Below are 5,868 nucleotides of genomic sequence, written 5' to 3'. Positions count from 1 at the left end.
AGCCTGTTGGCGGTGCTTTCAGTCTCGGACCGCCAGGGTCAGAATGACCCCCTTTGTGTCTATGGGAAATGGCTATGCAGATCAAGTCACAAGATTTTGTGCATTGAACTGTATATCGTTCAAGGAGCAATGGGAATTGTTACCACAATCCAAAAATGACACATGTTTAAACCTAGCATTACGGGTGGTTGACACCTTAGACGAACTAAAAACATTACAAGGTTGTGCGAGCAAGGAAGAAAAACGCTCTTGGCAAAGAATGCAATGTGTACAGAGAGCTGATGATCTATGGGTTTCAGAGGAAGGGAAATTGGTCTTACCAAACAGTCTTATGCCACAATTTGCCAGGCTCTATCATGGGCAGGCACACCTGGAAGGGATGCCATGATCAGGTCCTTTACGATTGATTGGTTTAATCCAAAATTCAGACATGCCGCAGAAATTACTTGCCACAGGTGCGTCATCTGTCAACAGACGAATGCCGGAAAAGGAACTGTGGTAACTTTGAGCCACATTGGGAGAGCTGGAGGTCCGTTCAACAAAATGCAAATGGACTTCATTGAAATGCCTGTTTGTGGAGGATTGAAGTACGTGTTGGTGATTGTGTGTGTTTTCAGTCATTGGATTGAGGCATATCCCACACGTAGGAATGACAGTCTTACAGTTGCAAAACTACTACTTAGGGAACTGATACCAAGATTCGGGTTTCCGGTTTCTATAGAATCAGATAGGGGTAGACACTTCGACAATGAGGTGATTAAACTCCTGTGTGCCGCACTTAACATTGAACAAAAGCTGCATTGTAGCTATCGCCCTGAAGCATCAGGATTAGTAGAGCAGAGGAACGGTACTTTGAAATCAAGAATGGCAAAAATGTGCGCAGCAACTAACATAATGTGGCCAGATGCCTTGCCTCTAGTGCTGATGTCAATGAGAAACACCCCAGACAAGAAAACGGGATTATCCCCCCATGAAATCCTCATGGGCAGAGCTATGAGATTACCAGCAGTACCTGCAAATGCATTAGTGAATATTACAGATGATATGGTGTTGGATTACTGCAAAGGTTTGCCGACGTGATTCGCTCTTTTTCTCACCAGGCAGAAGCTAACACGTTGCCACTGATTGGCGATCCAAGCCACTCTCTACAAGCCGGTGACTGGGTGGTTGTCAAGAAGCATGTGAGAAAATCGTGTTCAGAACCACGTTGGAAAGGGCCATATCAAGTAATATTAATGACTACTACCGCTGTGAAGTGTCCCGGGGTTCCCAACTGGATACATGCCAGTCATACGAAAAGGGTAATGTGTCCTGTTGAAGAGGAACTTGAAGCTTCCGGCACAGCAACTTTAAAAAGAGAAGTCTCAGGGCCAGAGAACAGTCAAGAAGGAACTGAAACTACCGGAGAGCCCACTGAGAACAGCCTTGTCCCTCAAACAGTCAATGAGTTCGAGAGAGGTTACAAAGTGCCTATCTCAGTAGAGGCAGCAGGAGAACTAAGTCAAGGAGAGGTTCTCCCAGAAGTAGACGGATACGGGTTAGAACCCGAACCCAACCTAGAACAGGAAGAGGAAGGAGAAATTGTAGAGAGAAGTCAAAACGTGTCAGAGTCTCCTGAACCAGTTGAAAGTCCGTCAAGAGAAAACACCATATCACAAGAGGAGGGTGCTGTCCAACGTTCTGAAGGAAAACATCGAGAAAAGACACATAGCGGTGACAATTGGCCAGATAAGCCACTCCTTAAAATAAGAGATGTATCAAATGACACAATATTAGAAGAGAGTGATACTTCTCAAGCGGATGATCTGAGTGAAGGAGAACAACAAGGTGAACGAAGGTTAAAAAGAAAAAGAATCGCAAACAGAAGATATACAGGTCCTGAATGGGCGTATGCTACAACCTCTGAATGTGGCAACAAGAATTCCTAGCATTCTGTTTTGATCGAGTTTTGAACAGGCCAATATTACGGTACCTGAACAAATTTCAAGGAAAACTTGGCTAAGTTTAAATTTTAAAAGTTGAAAGAGAGAGAGACTTTATAAACTATCGGAAGTAACACTAGAACTGGATTTGACTTTTGAGAAACCTGAGTACGACAAACTGCTAACCTGATTTGACAAAAGAGAGAAAAAAAAAAAAAGGAGATTATCCTCAAGTTAGATTGTTGATCTGCTATTCTGATTCTATACAAACATGGCTTACAATAGTAGCAAGGGAAGTAAGGTGTGTGGTTGGTTAGGTCTTATAATAGGTGTTGTGTGTGCAGTGATAATTGTGGGAATGCCATGGAGAGAGAAAGAAACCATTAACGCAACTTTAAAACCTGAAACTACTACACTAACACCGTGGGAGAGATTTGAGCAGGATGCAAGACATATGCATGAGGGAACTAATTCAAAGGGGAAACTTTCTACTAATGTCTTCTATCGCTTACTAAATGAGTATGTGGAAACCATGGCTGCAAAAGATTGTTATGTATGTACTAAAATTCCTTCATCTATGCAGGATGGAGTTACTTATCATAGCCTCCCTCTTACTTATGGAATTAGTTGAAGCTTGCTACTAACAAGATTCTATAATCAAGAGCATGTGCAATATTTTTATTCGAATTTGGATGTTGTGTTTTCCTTTGTGCCTGTGATTGAATTTCTAAATAAATTAGCTAAAGAGCATGATATAAAAATAGTTAGAGGATTCTTTGAGCCAACACTTACATTTGGAACTGCTTATGCACATCGTAATAATTTGACCAGCTTACTGTTGCCTGTAGAAAAAAGCTTTTTAGATCACACAGATGATAGGCGCAAAGCATTGAAAGAAAGATTAGAAAAAGGATTAGAGAAACGTACACATGCAAATGATTATGCTTACACTGCAATCAAGACACAAGGCAAGTTAGCTATAGATGCATTACACATAGGTAGGCTTTGTGAATATAGGCCAAAATCTGACCAAGACAATTTGTTTGTAGGTACGAGTGAGTGCAGGCATGTGTTTTTGTTCCAGAGTAAATGGGCCTTTATGCTGAATGGACAAGATCCAGCAATCCCTGGAATCTATTACATCTGTGAGCTAAATGCTTATTACCGTCTCCCTAAGGGATGGTATAGGACATGTTATTTGGGGATAGTATTCCCGAAAATATATCAAATTGATGACTTAAAACAGATACCTAAGACGTCTGAATTACAACATTCCAGACAAAAACGAGAATCAGTGGCGGCTGTGACTGGTGATATATTTGGAGCCATAATCCCATCAGTAGGGGTTATCTTGAATTCCATGAAAATTCTAAAGTTGTCTACTATAGTGGATAACATGCTGACAGATTTTACAGGGGCTATACTTCTGATGGATACTGAACTTGCTGCAGAAAGAGCTATGACTCTTCAAAATCGGCTTGCTTTAGACATTCTTTTAGCTAAGAGTGGAGGAGTCTGCAAGATGCTCAATGAGCGTCATTGTTTCTCATTTATACCGGATAACAGTAAGAAAATTAGAAGCATGCTTACTAACCTTACTAGAGATAGTACAGATTTTAAGGATTTGAAAGAACTTTGGAAAGGGAATTGCCCGAGTTGGGAGCTGGTTTACCAACATTTGGAATGGGGTACTTGCAAAAATATTGATGGGTCTATTAATTATTCTGGTCTGTCTATTAGGATTATGGGGGGCATGTAAAATGAATGACAAAATAAAGAGAAATTGGACCAAAAGAACCAGGAGAAATGAAGAAAGTGAAAGAGAGAAAATGTTCAATGAAATTTGGGAAAGCTCACATAAAGGGCAAGATGTTGAAATGCGCATTATGCGCAAGGTGAAAAATGAAAAATGAAAAAAAAAAAGAGAAAGATTTGTGTGATGACGAGCGTCATCAGAGGAGGGACTGAGAGAGCGTAGTTTAAATATTACATATATTAGATGTGAAATATACCTAACAATGCTGCATACAAAATGATCATAAAATATTATTCGCTTAAATGTATTCTGAACATGATTATAACTTAACATGATTATAAGTGTGAAGTTACTATTGTACACATATACTAATGTCGACTATATGAAATAATTGCTTGCATTATGATTAATTGAATATGTTAACACCTACGAGGATTGCATTTGCATTAGAACCCATAGGCCTTAAGTTAGCGTGAGTCGAAGACTTGGCCGTGTATCTCTCATATTAAAGCATATTTTTCTGTTTTCCAGTGTGCTGATTCGCAAAAGGCCATGACCCAGCATGTGTTCTTTTCCTTTGTTTTATGTTGCAAGTTATGTTTTATTCCCATCCGCATGCTAGCTGCCTTAGTATAAGTTTTGTACGTATTGCAACAAAAGTAAAATTATTCAAGGACTTTCAACCATGCAAAAGAGAACTTTTGACCTGAAAAACGTGCCAGAAAGATGACATCCCCAGGAAGTGCCACCTACGAAGACGTCAATTATGAAGACCATCAAAGTGTTATAAATTATCGTGGGGTGACAATTTGGATTAGTATAATTTGATAGGCTAAAGATAGTGGGGTATAGCGATTATCCAATATAATTTTGGGGGAAGGTATTGTGAAAAAGGGATAAAAACTCATGACACAGAAGGCTCGAGAGAATTAGGTAGGGAATGATATTGATTGCATCCAGAAACTCTGTCACTCTGTTTGGTGACTTGAGTCTTAGACAAATACCCTCATCCATAGACTTCCCTGTACGCTTCTCCTCCTTATGAGGGAAGTGTCCCCTGTCCCTTAGACGAAGTAGACTGACGGCGATCTAACTGATGTCCTGACGACGAAGACTGATCCTGTATGCTGACTTATCCCGAGGAGGGTAATTATGACAATTGCTATTGTAATTTGTCTATTTGCCTTTCCTTTCCAGATACCAACTGCTGTATTTTGGATAGATACCTTAGTTAGATGTTTTCTAAATTGGTGTTCTAAATTATTTTGCATGAAGTCCAACATGCTGATGCTAATTAGTGGCTAGATTAGGTGATCATCCTGACTGACGTAAATAGACAAGACTGACGTTGTACTATGCTGAACTGAGATGTATACGTTATTATATGTATTCTAACCTATGTTTATCATATGTTGGTGCTTTTATGTTCGTGATCTTTGCATTGTCAAAATCTTATCAGAGTTGCCATATCGTGACTATGCTCTTTTGCTTCTTGGTTTTGAGATTGATACTCTTATTATTAGATTGTAATCAATAGGGAATAAAATTCACAAAACTTCAATAAAGGTGTGGTTATTCATGACTGAAAGGTCATGGTTGTGCCGACAGTTTAATCAATGTCTTTATCCAAAGTAAAGTATATTGTGGTGATATATGTTGATAACGTTATTGATATATTGCTTGACATATTGATTAGTTATCTCGTTCTACTGTGTCTCACCACTGGGTCAAAAGATTCATCGGCCTAGAACGAGTCCTAATGTGTATAAATTGACATAAAGGGACGCGTTAACGGCACTATGTGAATGTGACCACACAGTGAGTGGCCCCTTTAGTTTGTCATCAGGGGTGTCCCTTATGTAATGTATATCCTGTGTCTAATCAATGTCCATATGTTTGTACGTTATCTCTTTGTTAACACAGACCCAGCCAGAAGTAAATGAAGCATTTACTCAGTCACTACTGTTCTATTTACCTATATCTTTAACTTGGTTATTTTGGAGAATAGAGTTTTTGGTCCTGATGAATATTTGTGCAGAGTGTCGTGTGAGCAGAAACATGCCTGTTTTACAATGGGTAGAATAAAACCCTATTAGTTAATCTTTACTTTTTGGGGACAAAAATAAATTATTATAGGTCCACCAGGAGGTAGTTTGCATCAGTCTTTTTCCCTTTGTTTTTCCATTTTTG

The sequence above is a fragment of the Pleurodeles waltl genome, chromosome 2_1 (assembly GCF_031143425.1).
Source record: "Pleurodeles waltl isolate 20211129_DDA chromosome 2_1, aPleWal1.hap1.20221129, whole genome shotgun sequence".
Lineage (NCBI taxonomy): Eukaryota > Metazoa > Chordata > Amphibia > Caudata > Salamandridae > Pleurodeles > Pleurodeles waltl.
This window is presented reverse-complemented; position numbering follows the sequence as displayed.